General features: G+C 33.3%; 1 long non-coding RNA gene across 1 annotated transcript; it reads right to left on the bottom strand.

Annotated features, from left to right (window-relative positions):
* Nucleotides 1–787: 787 nt before the first annotated feature.
* Nucleotides 788–8,509, bottom strand: LOC113506952. Its single transcript, XR_003401782.1, has 3 exons — nt 8,314–8,509; nt 1,255–1,421; nt 788–932 (listed from the first exon to the last, which is right to left on the bottom strand). It is a non-coding gene; the product is annotated as an uncharacterized LOC113506952 (long non-coding RNA).
* Nucleotides 8,510–18,314: the final 9,805 nt, after the last annotated feature.

Genomic DNA, 18,314 nt, shown 5'->3' with positions numbered 1-18,314 from the left:
CACAAAAGTGCTCACAAAAAGACGCTAGACTTTACAAAACTGTAGAATACAAAATTCTCATTGAAATTCAGGTAACAGCAGACTTGTGCAAATACATAAATAAAGAACATACAGAAGTATCTTACACAAAAATATGCCCCACTATAATTCTAAATCAAATAATCAAAAGTTTATTTTTACTTTCAAAACGTTACAATAATGACTCTAGGCGCATTGACAATATATCGTGTCTCTTCAAAAATCTTACCAAGTATATACTTATCATAAAACTACTGCTTAATGAACGTACCTTTGCCATACACGACAGTGGTAGCCCTCGCTGTCTTCTCTCCCGCGTTAATCACACAAGTATAAATCACATCATGTCCTGAAGTCTTCGTCACGAGGAGGGTGGATATGGTCCTCGCGAGGGAGGTAGGATTGCTGTCTATCAACTCATTCGATTCGACGTCATACTAAAACGGAAGTTTTGTAGATTAGTGTTGTGCTGCCATCTGTTGTCAAGTAGAACAACTAAAATACAACAAGATCTAGCTGTGTACTGAACTAATGAACTGAATTGAGATACTTGTCATGAAATGAGTTCAGATAGAATTTAAAGTTGTAAAGATATTGTTGATTTTTATAACTTGAGGTTTCACAACTGAACATAAAGGATTCTACAATTGGATGCTTGGAAATTACCATAAAAAAGCAACGTGCCCATTACAACTATGTATATCAAAATAAGATTTACACATAAAAACTTGAAAGCAAATTACCTCATAAAACCGGCCGCATCGTTCGGAACCAATGTATAGAGGGCGCGGGCGCACCGACCGCGTCGCACGTTAGTTCTAGCACTTCGCCGCTAGAGTGCGCGTACGTCGCGTTGGGGCGCTGCGTTATCGTAAGAAACCGACGAGCTAATGATTGACGTTTTGTTGGTGCCACTGTAATTCAACAAGAAAAATATTGAAAAGATTTTATATTGGAAACAAAAAATCGTATTTAAATATACTTTGATGATTTTCAATATTCTGTAGCACTTTAAAGTTGAAGACGTAACACGTTCAATTTTAAGGAACAAGTTTTCAAGTTGCGAAATTATTTAATTAATATACATTTTTGTTAACTTCTGGAAAAATAGGTGTTAAAACATGAAGCATGAAGAAAAAAAAAAAAGAATTACGTTATTACGATATACAGTTACTTATTCTTTCTACTCGACACGAGATGGCGCTGCCAACATCAAACATCAGAAAAATCACTTACCATTATTATCAATACTGTTATCTAGTTCTGTCAATAGCTTCATGTGTTTGTTGACATTCGCTGACCGGCTGGAGCCCAGCAGAGCAGTCGCCGCAAACAGTATTACCAGATACATTTTGTTAAAATAAATTACTATAATACTGTAGAGATTCTTAGTATGGAGTTATCTGTAACAAAGGAAAATACACGTTATTCTTGAGAACATAGAAGTTATTTTAGCTTAACACTAAAATGAAGAAATTTATCATCTGAAGATTTTTCCACCTTAATTGAGTAAAATACCTTATTTTTAATTTCTCAACTACCACTTACATTTATTAATATATTGTTAATAATATTTCGTATTTCATCTTTTCCTAAACAAATATTTATTCTATATCAATAATGTTATGATTTTCTAATACAAAATTTCCTCCATTTAGCAATACAATAATAACAGCTGTATTTCAGCCACAACCTACGTAGCTATATAAATAAGAATTATGAATCATTTGCTTAATAAACACGGAAGATGCGAATTAATTAGGGGGAGTCAAACCTTGAACTATAAATATTTATATATCTTAGATGGCTATGTTTAGAATATGAGTATCAGAACGGTTTACAATGGGAATAGTATCATTTTTCAAAAGAACTGCAGGCTGCAGCTGAAGAAGTGAGAGGGCGAAACAGTTTGTCCGCTAAGGAATCTTTTGCCGTTTATGTTTCATAAAAAATATGTCGGAAAATGTTTTAATAAGTTTTGAAAAATAAAAAATCTAAAATTTTTATTTCATATCGGTCGCCTTTTAAAACGTTACAATAATGACTCTTGGTGCACGGTTACTTAACCTATAATTATAAGTATTATCACGTCTAAGAAGCAACTGTTCCGAGGCGTTTATAATATCGTTTTTTATATCTTATTATACCCGGTTTGATATCCATTTGTTCTAGTTTAGAAAGCATCTAGATACCGTCCAGGGAGGGCTTGTAATCCGGGTCCAAAAAATATGTCTTTGGCCGCCCGCGATATAGATGACGAAAAGACTATGTTAAAAAAAATAGCTGTCTCGTCTTGGATTCAAAATTTTAGAAATGGTAAACCCAAAACGGGACTTTCTCAAGAATTTCGAACAAAAAATCCCGACCAATGTCATTAACTCCAGAATCGATATACGTTTAGGGCCCTTGTTATACAAAAAAATCGTTTATCTATAATTCTAAACAATACCACGAAAGGTTCAGCACTTTCTTGGTAAATTCGAACAAATATTACATCATCCAGTGTGAAAAGGGCTCACAGATGCATCATGATTCACACTAAAACCCTTCAAGAGGGTTATAAAGATTGTCCTTTTAAAAGATTTTACGATCTTCCGGTTGGCAACCGCTTTTAAGCCCTAAATTAGGGTGAAGCGAACCGTTGATGCCAGTTCAAGATAATGTTTTATTGCCGTTTAAAAAGTGTTGAATTTTTGGAATTTAATTTGTTGCCGAAGTTTTTTAGACGCTTCTTGTACTAATAAGGTGTGTTGGCAAAAGGATAATTTAAGATATATTCTTTCTTTTAATATAATAAAAAAAACTTTTATTTTTAAATAATATATTATTATCTAATAATCATAATATATAGTTCCGATTTAGTTTATTGCTCATTTTACAATTTTTTAATAAAATTTCCTGTACTTAACTAAAATCTATAGCTGTTCCTAGTTTTTATAGACAAATACACGTGTAACCTATAAAGAATTGGAAAATAACGATGAGAATTGAACGTGGGCGTGCACATGCATATCCCCTACGTATGTTATTAAATGCACCTAAAACATATCAGATATATTGATATTTGATTTAAACAAGATGTATGTGTTCTGTAAATCATTAGTAATTTAATCCACATCTGATAATTAATTTCTTTTTAACTCTGTAAATTCAAAATATTATTATTTGTACGAATTTGTACGTTCATATAAAATTTACATTTAAGATGATTGATTGGAGATAAAATAAAAAATAAACCCCGACGGTAACAACTTTCACCCCCACAACTTTTAACGGGCTCAACCTATTTCTATCAAATGTGCCTTAGGACATTCGCACATAATTCACCTTTAATAAGAAACAAACTAAATTGAAATCGCTCAATCCGTTCGGGAGCTATAATGACAAACATGTCAAACGTATAACACCCTTATTTTGTGTGGGACGTTAAAAGTCCATGTTATTGGAACTATAACATACTAGCTTTTCGCCCGCGGCTTCGCCCGCGTTGATGTCGGTTATATCGCGATTCCAAAAGAACCCTTCAAAAGTCCGGGATAAAAACTATCCTATGTTCTTTCTCAAGGTCAACTCTATATCTGTACCAAATTTCATTAAAATCGGTTCAGTGGTTTAGCCGTGAAAGCTTAACAGACAGGCAGACAGAGTTACTTTCGCGTTTATAATATTAGTAGGGATTAGTAGGGATCTAGCAGTATCTTTTGCCCCATATTCAACCATCGTCAACGTCGATGACCCATCTTGAATTATTTAAAGTTTAAAGCTCAGATACAGTTATAGTTTGCTAAACCTAGTTTTCAAAATCTGCAGGTGAACAAGATTTGTAGGTTTTTGACACGAGGGGGAAGCCAAACATGAGGTAAATGATTAGACGAATCTCTAATCTTAGCTAAGACAACACGCAAAAAGCTCAATATTTTAATTTTGTTCATCAATTGTCAAGTTTTATCCCTCAAAATATATGTAGGTCCTTTTATTTATATATACTTTTGGTGTTTCTTTTCTCCTATTACTTTCAAAGCATATATCATGAGTATAAATGCTCATACCCGGAACAAGAGCACATAAATAATCCAAATATTTTTCGCGCGGAAATTGAACGATTGGCCAAATAATATATGGTGTTGAAACTACAATTTCTCTTGGAATGTTTACTTAGGGAGATCCCTGGGTATAAGTTTTGTCCGGTTATCAATTTCCCGGACCCGTTCTGCTTCTTTAACCTTTAAAAACTTTGTAGAGTAAGTTGTGAAGGTCGGATATCCAGTTGCTATGTGAAATATGGGTGTTAAATTGAATCTGGTGAGACTGAAATATGACCATAATGGGAAAATTGCGGTCGCAGAATTGAAACACAATTTGTTAAGCCGAAAAATGTTTAAATGACGTTTTAGGAATGTTTTTGAAGTCGATCACATAGTTATTTATTGATTTTGACAAATCAGCCGTACTTTAAGACTCCTATAGATAGTTATAAAATTTTAAATATGTGTTCTATTAAATATAAATCTATTATTGCTTCCTCTCTCCCAAAATATTGCTGAGCCCGACAGGGTCTATAATGCTTCTGTATTAGTATTTTTAAGACCCACATGTACTTATGGAACGCATTCAATTATTGAGTATGAAAAAATAGACTTATAACTGTCAAAATTAATAATATCGCTTTCATAAATTCGGTTTTAATATTCAACCTTTCTACCAATTAAGATGATTGTAACTACACAACAAATATAAAACGAAATACAAGGAAAACGCAGTGTGTGGCAAAGAATCACTTAACAGCTATTGCATGACAGTTAACATTTGAACCGAGCGGGAATAAAATCCGCTACCCTTGCGAATGCCAACCATTTGACCGCGGAGCCGCCGGGTCAATTGATGATATATAATTTATGAGACTGCTTGTTGCTAAGCAGTTGAAGTGCCGTTGGTTCTATATCTTTTTATTTTTGATTGCGTGTGTATGTGTAGGAACATTATTAAAGTTTTTTGCCCATGGTGTGGGCTTTACTGGATCTAAAAAGACTTTCTGAGGGTATTTGTAAATGCAGTAATTATGATGTGAGTATAAATTAGATAACTATAATTTATTTTACCGAGTGACAGAAGATTTTTTAACCAAATCTGCTTTAAATGATCACAAATATTTGAAATTATGTACAAAAATGTTTTTTATATGTACCATATTAAAACATTAATTATGGGCGTTCGTTCGCGCCGGAAAAAAAATATATTTTCTGTAACATAAACAAATATTATCTTTTTAAATAAAATGCGAACACCGGATGACAATTGCCATATTTACCTTACGGCGCGTTGACCGCATCTTTATCGCAATCTGCGCGCGCGCAACAGGAAGTAAAGATTGGAATAGTTCAAGATAACTGCCGATCTTTAACTGTGATAACTTTTTGGTTAACTGATCGGGTAATTTTAACTGTAATACGTTATTACGTAGTTAGATTTAAAACCAGTCTATACGTGTACGTCCCACTGCTGGGCATAGGCCTCTTGACATGTAGGAAAGGTTTGAGCATTGATCACCACGTTAGCTAATTGCGTAAACTATTCTAGATTTCAATATTTTCAATCTAGTTTACCTCACGATATTTTTCCGATTTTCAGTGGTGGGCTTGGAATACCAATTGGTACTTGCCTGCATTGGAATCAAACCTTAAACTACGATTACGATTCCCTCTACTGATTAATCTTTCAACATTGATTAGTTACTCCTTACTGCGTCAAATAAATGTGTGCAAAATTAAAAAAATTACAAGTCGTACCTAAACGTGCTTTCCGACGATCACAAATTATAAATTAAACTAGCTGTTGCCCGCAGGCCCACCCGCTTCATATCAAAATTTATCCCATGTGAACATAAAATTAGGATAAAAACTATTCTATGTGTCAATCCAGGTTATAGACTATTCGTGTACCTAGTTTCTTCTAAATCCGTTCAGTGGTTTTTGTGTGAAAGAGTAACAAACATTAATCGAAAAAAACTTTTTAGTATTATCATCCTAACTGACGTATTTAGTTATTTATTCATCAATTAGGTTATGTCATAAATTAGTTTAAAATATATATTAAATGAATAGATATATAAGAATGGGCGCCCAGACACGTATAAGTGATAAATTTAATCTGTATTGTGCGTAGAATTTTAATTGTTTGACAATTATACAATACTCGTAGATATAAGATGAATCATTGGTGTGTCATCTATCTTGTCACGGAGTAGAAGAGGAAAAGAAGGAGGTAATTAGACTAGACGTGTCACTATTAAGCGATGACGATCAACATTTTCGATAGATCGGCTTCAAATAGAACGAAAGTCTAAATTTGGTCGTCACCTTTTAAACGACTCCTGGGTGCATTTTTCTTTTTATTCCCAAAATCAGATTGGAAATAAGTTCCAAAGCCTGGAGACAAATCTCATTTTGACCCCTAAAGCTGACACGAAACGTCAAATATATTAAAAAATTACAAGTCAAAGTCACTTAACTTGACAGCCTAAAATGCCATTCCAGTAAATTTAAATTATTAATTCTCTATTTGTCTGTTCTACTACGATGTAGTATCTATTCCCTCAGTACTATGGCAGTGTGTGGCACTTCCGTCTATTTTCCTATGTTCCATGGATCTTCCTTCCAGAATTACTGATATTATCTGTGGCTATTTTAAAGGCACAGTTATGTGATATCGGGTTTTTTGGACAATTCGTGGTATCAATTTTGATTATTGTGTAACAATAGTGTGCTACATTTTAGTGATCTTCTTATTTCGCATTTTAATTATTGTTTGACTTAATATTATGAACTGAGTTATTAATTTTATAGCACTTTTAAATTAAATAGAAAAAAAAACAAGTTTCAAAATTATAACTAAAATAATGAAAACAAGAAATGGGAAAGTGAAATATCCCATTTAACACTTTCATTAAATTATTAACCAGGGCTTAAAAACGGTACTCTGCTAATTAGCCTTCGCTGTCTATCAGATTTTTTACAATACTTATAAATAGAAAACAGGGCTTTATCAGAAAGATAAAGTATATGACCAATCCAAATTGTAAATTAAATACCTTAGCAAAAAAACGATCTTATTATTTTAAACTACATTTAAAATGCGTTTTTAATTCATTAGGATAAATTATAATAATAACTTCAAACTATTTTAAACAGATTTTAAAAACGTTGCCGTCTTAAAAAAATGGACAAAATGAGATCATTATATCATTTTTTTTTGATTCGGCAACTTATGTCGAAAATTATTATTATATATTTTAGGAAGATACTTAAAAAATATATAATTTCACACTGATCACGTTTCTTAAAATACCGAACACTGATTTCCTTTTTAAATATTCTTCTTTTATAGTTTAAATTATAATCATTGATTGAATTTACCGATACGCATATAAAAATAATTATTGTGGGTTTTTCAAATAATTCGTAAATCGTTGGCATAATATCCCAATAATATTGCCTAAGTATAAAAAAACCTGGTGATTAATATTTCTTATCTATAGAATTTGCAGTGTCAATTTATTAGGCATAATATAGATTATATTTCTACACTTTTTAATCGCTTTATCAATAAGAATATCTTATCGATGGTTTAAATATTTTAAAAAAATGTCTTGTCGTTATAGGCTCAAAGAAAAAAAAGAACGATGTAAAATGCAATTTACATTTAAATTATTGCACATTAAAAACTCGTCTGTATGAACGAATACTGAAGCTTATCAAAGGAAATAAAAAAAAAAACTTGATTTTAAATTTAGATAATGTCAAAATCCGGATTTTTGTCGTGATTAATTATTTTTTATTACTATTTGTTAATGAGTAATTCCCATTCTGATGTTTCTTATCTTATGAACGAGTAAATTCTTTTTTATCAATGGATAAAACGTGAATCGTATTTACGCGATTCAATTGACCTTTGACCACCGTAAATGTTACAACTTAAATCTGTTGAAGTTTTTAGGTTATATTCGATGTAGTAAGTATATTTTTTTTAGATGTTTTTCATGCTTGAAAATAATATTAAGATCTTTATCCCTGTTCTTTTAGTTTTATTACGTAATGTTTTGATATAGTTAGTAAGTCAGGGTAAATAGTAACCAGAAAAGTATGTAAATTTGAATCCAACTAAAATCCTTATCTCTGCGGCATTAGAAAATACTCATGCGTATTTAACACGGACTCACGATAAATCTTTCACAATAATTACGACAAAAACCGCAACAAAATAACACACAAAAAGAAGCAGAAGATAAAAAATAAATACCTGTCAAAACTCCCGCCGAAATCCGTAAAAAACACTTTTTTATAAATAAAAAAAAATTAAGTAAAGCCACGATCACAGAATATAAATTTTAAAAATAATCAGTTCTAATTTTGAATCACTAGGCGAAGCGTCTAAGAGTCCCTTGGGCCGGGCTAAACGCCTTTTGATACGACACCGCTGGTTGAATGAAAACAGATATTAGTGGGCAGAAACTTATATAGCCCGCTTGCTCCCGCGCAATTGATCGCGGGCGCATGAAAAGTTTACATTTGCATCGACTTTGTAATGAACAAAGAAAGTTTTGTGCGACTGTAACTTTGTGTGATGTGGACGAATGGCAAATATGTGTGCGTCTGCTATGAAAATAAGTTTTTTAAATCTTTTATATTAGATTATTCATTTAAGTTACAAGTTTAAAAAATGATTGATTTGGGTATATTTATTCACAAAAAAAAACTTCAGCTACTTCTAGATAGGACATCAACGTAATTGAAAAAAAAATACATTATTATTATCTCCGTAAACAAATTTAGTTTTAAAAACTCCAAATGAGTTTGACTTAAAAAAAAACCCAAATTAAAACGAGTTACTTGAAGTAGGTAGTAATTTTATTTTACTTTTTAATCATATTGGGAGCATTTAAATAATTGATTCATTTTAATGTTTTAAAAACGCCACTAAAAAAGAGAAGAACCGGCAAGAAACGTTTAATATTATGTACAAAAATAATGTTACAATTGTTGTTTAAACCTCGATCATTATTATTACTATTTGTTACTATAGAGGCAACCGATACATCATTTTTGCAGTTTCTACTGTCCAACTTTCAGTCTTCCATCACGGTTTATGAGATACAGCCTGTGCCCGGACGGACAGACAGTGGAGTAACCTTATTAGTTTGATACGAAACAATAAAAAAAAATTAACATATATATTAGAGATATATATTTAACACTACACACATCAAAAGCATTGTAGAAGATCCACAAATGGTTCTATGAATAGTATTGAGGCGGTAATTAATATCAATGAGTGTTACGTAAGGGCTTGCAGAATAAAGTTTTACAAGCGACGTCCATCTTAATTTGTATATATTTAAAATGCGCTTGTTTCAGTAAAACTTATACAATTTTGTCCAATTTGTATATGCTATATGTCCAACAGTGGACTTCTATAAGCTGTATTGATTGATTGATGTGGAGTTTATAGTTTGTCCCTGTAAAAAATACATATACGAATAAATTATACGTGCGTTGGTATTTTAATTTGCATCGGTTCTCGGTTTAAGAGATTCAGGTGACGGACAAACGGACAGACAATCGGAGCATTAGTCAAAGGGTTCCGTTTTTACCTTTCTGTGTACGGAACCCAAAAAAAGCGTTTTAAACTTAAATGTATTTCTATTTATGGCTACAAATATGAAAAAATATAATGTCACGTTAATTACATAAGTTTTAAGCAAAACCTACTTGATAAGTTCAGCTAAAAGTTCTCAATGCTGGCCAAACGGTCTAAAAATATATACCAAGACAAATCAAAACAAGCAAGGGCAAAGGAAAACAAATGAAAATAAGTTAAGGGATATCTAAGGAATAAACAAATTGAGTAAAGGTCAGTCGAGGGATGTTATTTTGCGGAAATGTGTAGGTTTATGGATATAAATGGAAGAACCAATGCATGGGTAGCAACAGTGACCTCTTATCTATACTCTATACTAATATATAAAGCTGAAGCTTTTTGTGTTGAATAGACCATTCATCGAGGAAGGTTTTAGGCTATATACCATCACGCTGCGACGAATAAGAGCGAAGATACAATGGAAAATGTGGAAAAAACAGGGCATGTATAAATCATAACTTATATCTTCTTCGTCGCGGGCAGCAGCAAGTATTTAATAAGAAGTCGGTACGCAGTGTAAAATACTAAGTGCTGTTGGGTCGATCATCGATCAAAGCAATTGCTTTTTTTTTTAATGTTGCTCGATTTTATTCTGGAACGCTTGTTACGCTGTTAGTGAGAGATGGCAAGAGAGATGTCACTACTAAAATGACCACTAAAAGTAGAATGGAAGTTGAAAGGTTATGGTACTGGACAGGGAGTAAAAGACCGTCTGTACTTTGGGACCTTTTTTGCTCTTAAGAGATTTTCTAAGCCCTGAATTGTGACATTTCAGTGTGTCCCAAAAATACACATCTCGGTTTTTGGAAAAGTGCATCCTGATAATAATGACTTAATTACAGCCCAATAGCAAACAATGCCATAGGTTAGGCTTTTCAGCAGACTCTAGCCAAAATGCTAAAGCGGGAAAATGAAAATTGATCCCGGAGAGCATACGTTGACCTTTTAAGCATGGAAACAGTCTGACGTCAATCTAACCATGAACGGAATGCAAATTTTGATCGTTTTAGAACTGATTTAGTGATTCATGTAGCCAATGTGGTATGCAGCGATAATGCGGGAAATTTCATTGTTATCCAAATAGATTTCTAATGAAATTCTTTATTCGTTCATGTGGTTGCGGGGTAAGTAGTAAGGATGGTGAGAGCGCTAGACTGATTCAAGGTCTCGAGAACTCCCTTGGGATCATGCAACGGCTTTTCCAATATTGTGTCCGTTTTAGAAATGAACAGCTTCCTTCCTTCCTTCACCGATTGTCAGTGCTGCCTTATTAAGAAAGTTTCTAAAATATAACTTTCAGAAAGCCAGCACGTTTGCCGGCATTGGGTTCGAACTTGCTCCTTGTGCTTACAAATTTTGCATAAGGCCACCACGACAACGAAAACGCTATACAAGTTTCCAAATTAAGAAATGGAAAGAAATACTCTCAACATTTCTCTCAAGACTTCTTTTAGTTTTATTTTATCTAAATTACTACTGTATATTATTCTAGACTGTTTTCAATTTTGAGATAGATCTTGACGGTTTATAATAATTCTAGCTATGTGCCAATTCTGAGTCCAGAGGCCTGCCTGGGATGACAAATGCTTAATGTCCTTGAAGTCTCCACATCTGCCGTTTTTTGAACGTAAGGATTACCATATTTTTTCATGATAATGAGGAATATCGAGGTTAAAACCCTGTAATGCCGATATGGTACATTGGACCCAGTTATTTTTAGTAGGTGAGCACTTTTGGTTAAACAATAAAAACTAGTCCAGTGCGAGTCGGAGTCGCAGTTTTCCGTAAAGATGTGCTGAAGAAAATTAATTTGCGAAAGAATTAGCCACCCATTAAGTATAATGAAGGTACCAATCGTTGCTTAATCTCTATTTGTATGATTTGTTTGTCATATCGGCTTATAAACATCTTATACTAACGATTTCATGAGATACAGCTTCGTGACGGACTCAATTAGGCAGACATCGGAGCCTTTGCAATAAGGTTTCGTTTTTACTTACAGGGACTTGCTGTATTGTATTGCAATTTTGAGTATTTTACCCAACAAATTAATATTAAACATATTAAAAATGCCCATTTACCTGAATATACCTAGGTGTTAATTATAACTTAATAGGAAAAAGAGGTTGAATTACGTTTTACGTCGATTCGTTCAAATACGTCAATGAATTTCAGTATTAATTATTAATTTAGATTAGAATGCTCGGACCGATGTGGTTTTTTTTATTTCCTTAGATACAGTTGAGGAAAATAGGCTTGTTAGATAGGTATACGGATTTACCTAGATATGTATTACTTATGTTAGAAAACCTAAAGGAAGGTGGTACCTACCTAAGTATTGTGTTATTTTTTTTTGTTAATAAAAAAAAATGCGGACAACATCACATTTATTGTTCTGAACCCAAAGTAAGTTGCTAAAGCACTTGTGTTATGGAATTCAGATACAACGAAGGTACCACAAACACCCAGACCCGAGACAACGTAGAAAGGTGAATTTTTACATTGACCCGACCGGGTATCGAACCCGGGACCTCAGAGCTAGCGACACCTTGAAACCGGTGCGTACGCCACTCGACCACGGAGGTCGTCAATAATATTGATTATCTGCATTTTTTGGTTGCCGTTTGTCTCCGCTGTCTATCAGTCTGTTGATCTGTCTATCACTAAGTTCATGAATCGTTTTAGCTGGACAATTTTCGCAGTTGATGTTTTTCTGTTTTCGCTTTAACAAGAAATAATGTTAAAAAGTCGAGGTTCAGCAACGTACGTTGCAATACAATATAAAATTTAATGAGTGGCATTCCTCTTTTGGAAGAAAGTTTCCTTTAGAACCCTATGCTTTGCGAGATTATAGGCGACCGTAGTCTTTTGAAAAATTGACTTTTTCCGAAACCCTTATTGTCGCAAGTCCAACTGGCAATAGATCGATGACAGGTTATATGAATAAAAATGTAAAGTCTTTCCATATTAAAACTACGGAAGTCTCTATTTTTAGCTAAACCCCAGGGCCTTAAGACCTTATCTTTGACAACGTTAAAATTACTTAAGTCGAAATTTTAATTAACACCCAAAATAGATGGCAGCTTAGTATGGAAGTTAGTTTAGTTAATTATCAGTTAAATTGGAAATAAGAGAAGAAAGGTTGTTTTGGGAAGGTAACTGTTGGTTACTGGAGCTCAGTTAAATATTACGGTTAGTAATAACATTTAAGTTTATTAGGATATTTTCTTGGAAACTTTATCCTTTAGCACATAATTGCGTATTGTTTAGAGGTAAACCAAATAGTGGAAAATTATCATCGTTAGTAGCCTAACTATGACGTGGTTGATGTGCAACCTAGGGTCAGAGTTTAAACAACCCATAAGCTTCTGAAGTGCCTTAACCGTACCCATAGTTCGTGACCTTGGGAAACTTTACAGTGGTTGGAATGAAACCCCTTTTTCCCTGGATGGGAAATCAACAAATGACTCTTCCCGCTTTGGGCTGAACGGAAGGGAGTGTCAGACTTTTACTGACTGAAACCCCCCCATGTTCCTTCCTTTGCCTTCGTGTGCCGGCGCCACGGTATCACTTTTGGCGCTGGCCCATCGTAAGTAAACCTAGATTCCAAATATAGTAATCTGGAATCGCCAACTCGCAGTGACCATAGCATGGTGATTAATGCTCAAAACTTCCTTTCATGAGAAGAGTCCTGTGCAGTGTGACATCAAAAGGCTATTATTAAATGAGTCTACACAGACGAATTGATTAAATTGTTATATTTACTCTTAACAAGGATATTGTAAAAAATATTTTTTTTAAATGTCTATTTTACCTAAAATGGAACTAACTATAAACATGAAAGGGTTACGATCGACCCATACTATAGTGATGTCCAATTCTCATCGAGGGGCCCGTCGATTTCCAAATATCGATTGAATTTCAAATCGAGCGCAGATGTTAATCGATTAGATATTAATATAATACGGCTGTACAGGACGTTATTTATGAATATTTTTAGGTAGACTACAGTTTTGTTTAACGTTTATGTTACTGTTTACGGATTTTCCTGTATGTAAAGTTAGCTCGGGCCTACGGCTACAAAAGAGCCGGTTCTTAGTTCTGGAGTTGTCGCGTCTTCTGTAACCCCTACTTTTTTATAAAACTATACGTAAAAAATCACCAAAAAAAAACAAACATTTTTGCAATTTCGCATGCAATAGGAATCCCTTTAATTAAAGTTTGCTATCTTGTAATAGCTTGTAGATGGATTTGTGGATAATATTTGTTCCTCTTCCTCTTCCACAGAATGGATTGCGATGAAACTTCGTATACAAATAGTTTATAACTAGGATTAAAACATAGGATAGTTTTTAACCCGATTTTATGTTCCCGTGGGATCATTTTTTGATTTGTAACAGGCGGGCCCATGGGACTCCAGCTAGTTTTAAATATTTTTGGACTACCAGAATATATTGAAACTTCGAAAACAAAAGCGGCTTGTTTTCGTATTGAAATCCAAACTTTAAAAGTTGCGCAGTTGATGCTAATCTATTTTTCATTCAATTTAATTCCCAAATGAGTTTATTTCGCATCTTTCCAGAAAGTTCATTGTGTCCATTAATTATTCAATGGTCGTTGTATTTTTTAATGGAGAGGTCAAATTAGTATAAATAGTTTGCCCCAAAGATTTGTTTTTAAGAAGCACGGGTGTAAACATGGCGTTAAAAGTTAATGATTTCAATTATAATAAGGATAAGGTTAAGTTTATACCTACTGAGTTACGTAACAAAGGACGTGTTAAATGAGCAAATATAATTTATCAAATGTGGCTCTGTCCGTCTGTAGATCTGTCTCTACATCACCATGGCTGTATCATGGCTGTATCTCATGAACCGTGATATTTTAAATTATTAGCCAGGTTTTTATTGATTAGTCAACAAGTTTAGGAACTAATCTTCTAAGTCCTTAACTTTTTTGTACGGAACCCTCACTGTTGTGACCCTCACTCGCAAATGACAGATTTCTTTCATATAGGAGCTAGATTTGATGACATACCCGAAATGGGGCAAGACTTAAAATGCAGGCAAAACTCTTTTCCACATTTCTCGCGACTTTCCTCCCTTTAAAAAAACATTTTCCATAAACTACCATTACGAAGTAGAACTCTGAAAATACCCATTTAAAAATACGCTTTTAAATGAGAGACTCCTCGAGAAATGATTCTGTATCATCACATATTCGTTTATGTTAAACATTTCGCATCGGTTGTGAATTTAAAATAATTTTTACATGGAAAAGCGCGTCCACCGGAAATGGTATGGCATCGATTTTAATAATTATGAATGTTACTATTTTTTTCGTTCGTCAGACGCCTCGCGTGGAATATAAATGAGGATATTGTAAAATAGGTTTGACTATAGTATTTTTGAACATTTATTATGTAGCAGCTAGTACAGCTGTTGTGGTTAGAAGATATAAGTTAGGAATTTTTGAACAAAAGCGCTCGAAGATGAATATTTTCCCCCGTTTTTATCACATTTTCCATTGTATCTTCGCTCCTATTAGTTGCAGCGTGATGTTATATAGCCTAAAACCTTCCTCGATTAATGGTCTATTCAATACAAAAATATATTTTTTAATTTGAACTCGTAGCTCCTGAGATTAGCTTCAAACAAACAAACAAACAAACTCTTCAGCTTTATATATTAGTATAGAGTATAGATTGACTGGGCTCATCCATATAACTTATAGTGAGTAACACATATGTATAAAAACTTAGGTATTTCTATATATGCCTTGTCTATAATAAAGTGATCATTCATTTTGGAGTCGTTTTAGTTTTTATCTCATTATTAGTAAATGTTTTGGTATACAAAACATTTTCTTTGTTGTTTTAAAAAAGTTACTTCAGATATGACTTGAACCTGTGGCTTTGGCTTTGGCTTTGACCAGATGCTTTTTTAATTAAGGTACCGGAGCCACTAACTAAGGCCTCGATTTTTTTTCAATTTTGAGTATAACACCCAGAAATATTATATTGTAAATGTAGATTATTGTTCATTCTTTGAAACCCTGCAAAATATATGCCTTGGCTTTGCCCAGTTCATATCCAAATTGCTTTTTCCATAGCTAGGAAAAAGTATCTTCCATATAAAAAAACCGTCTTCATTTTACCCAACCTAAATCACACCAATTATTTAAAAGAAAAGTCAAAAAACTATCATGAATTTCATTATAATTTCCAAAGTTTTTCAATCAAGTACACGTTACTATATTTTCTCCATAACGTGACGATTTTAAAACGTGATCGTAACAGCTCTTTGAAAACGTGATTTTTGACTTTTTTTTTTACCAATTACCATGTTTTTTACTTTCAATGAAATGTAATAGGATAATGGCGGGATTTTTTCTTCATGTTTTATGTATGGTATTAAAATGATTTTTACTTGAAGGTTTTGGAGACATTTCTGCACGTTTTTCGACATGTGATCGGGATTTTAGGTTAAATAAGTAGGTGAAAGGAGAGAGAAACTGATTGAATTAAATAAAAATGTCGGTCGTGTGACATCATGATGATACATCAAAATATCCGTACTAACAGTTGCTTAAATGCGATACTGGTTTTACTATTGTACAGTCTACAGTTGTATTTCAACAAATAAATAAAATTCAAATAATAAAGTCATGAGAAATATACAATCCGTGAAAATTTAAACAGCTATTACAGTTGATGAGATACAGCCTACTGATAGAAGGACGAGAATGAAGAGCAGCGCTCTAGTAAATAATTATCAAAATTTAATAGTTGTACTTGAATTTCTTCAATACACATGTACGATTTTTTATATGAATTCTCATGAATTTTTCAGCGTCTGAACTCCATTTGATATTTTTCTTCGTTTAAGGTCATATGTGTTACATAACTTATTTCACGCTCCGCTGGTTACATTACAATAAATTCTGAAAATTCTATTGCGCAATAAGTAACAACGATTTTGTATTAAAATTGAGGAGACGAATTTTTTTATTGTTTACCCGAAAATTGAGTAACGAGGGGGAAAATTCGGGAATCTAAATTACAGATGTTTTTTTTTTGTATTTGTTTTGGAAGTTCAAAGAAAACATGTACATGAGTGTAACATAATTTGTCAATTTCAAGTCGGATTTGCGGCATAGCGGGTTCCATTCAACTTTAAAAAAAATTCTTTGTCGCTCACCGTCAAGTGTAGGACCCGTTGCTGAGCCTCGTCCTGTCTTTATTTGTTGTTATAACGGCAATAGTAATACGGCCTCTGTGATTCAGCAACAATCGGATTCCGTTTGAAAGAGCGAGTTCTATCAGAAATCAATCCAAATATCAAAAAACGTTTACGAATATTTGAAGAAATTACTGATTTTAATTTAATAATATTAATTTAATATTATTTTAATTTAATTTATTACTTTATTTTAATATAAGAATTCAAAATATGATTCAAATAATATTAAAAAAGAAAACAAAGCACTTTTTCCTCTAAACGCTATTTTCCAAACAGTACTCTAAAAGAAATAACAAAAAAAAAATAGAAAACACGTGAGATTCATCCTCAAAAAAATGTGAAATGCAAGTACTCCTGTTTTCATAAATAATCAAAAAGAGATGTTTCAATGTTTAACAGTCTATCAACCTTGACCGTTTCCCAACAATTTGAATATGATATTGGACATGAGTAAAAACCTTATTTTAAATTATAAGTAAATGGCGTACTTATTTCCACTCATACATGATATATTTTTCACCAGAAACTAGACACTTTTATAAAGTTAAGCTTTCGATTTTAAGAAGTGTACCATGGGTACCATTTCAAGCTGTTTGACACGAAAAAGTATATTACAATATTTAGAGTTCGGTATCCGTAAGGTAAATGCACAACCGTATTACCGAGGCCCTACAGTCTATCCGTTTACCAGGCTATATCTCACAGCTAGACAATTTTTCAAGCTTCTGACTACCTGTAACGACTGTCAAAGATGTAGGAATAACAGCCGGGACCCACAATTTAACGTGCCTTCCGAAACACGGAGGAACTCGTTATGACAAAGATGGTCACCCATCTACGGACCAACCGCGTCAAGCATAGCTTAACCTGTGATCGAATCACTTATGCGGTTATAGCTTAGCCACGAGCTCCTCGACGCCGCTATCACAACAGAAAAGTAAGATCAGTTAAGTGCGAAGGCTTAAGAAAAACAGGGTTTCGTACAAATAGGTTTAGATAAACAAATCGCTTGGAATAGTTTTTTTATTGGTACCTAGCAAATGCAATAACTTTGTCAAAGTAGCTACAGAAATACATCAACTGAGAACTTTAATTGTCTACCTATCACAGTTCATGAGGAACAGCCTGGTGACGGATGAAAAGACGGACAGCGGAGTGGATTTTACTCTCTGGGCGAGAAAAGGGGAGTAAAAATCGGATAAATAGTTTAGGTTTTTAAAAGAATACTCTATCATATTGGTTAGCAAAGTAAATCTTTATATCTAGACTAGATTAAATATTGGGGTCGATGATCTTCGGTTAGAATTAGAATTCAGTTCAATTGAGATACAGAACAGATGCAAGGAGCATAGTGAAAAAAAC

This window comes from Trichoplusia ni, unplaced genomic scaffold, assembly GCF_003590095.1.
Source record: "Trichoplusia ni isolate ovarian cell line Hi5 unplaced genomic scaffold, tn1 tig00000166, whole genome shotgun sequence".
NCBI classification, from domain to species: Eukaryota; Metazoa; Arthropoda; class Insecta; order Lepidoptera; family Noctuidae; genus Trichoplusia; species Trichoplusia ni.
Note: the sequence above shows the minus strand (reverse complement) of the source record. Positions and strands in the feature narration are given on the sequence as shown.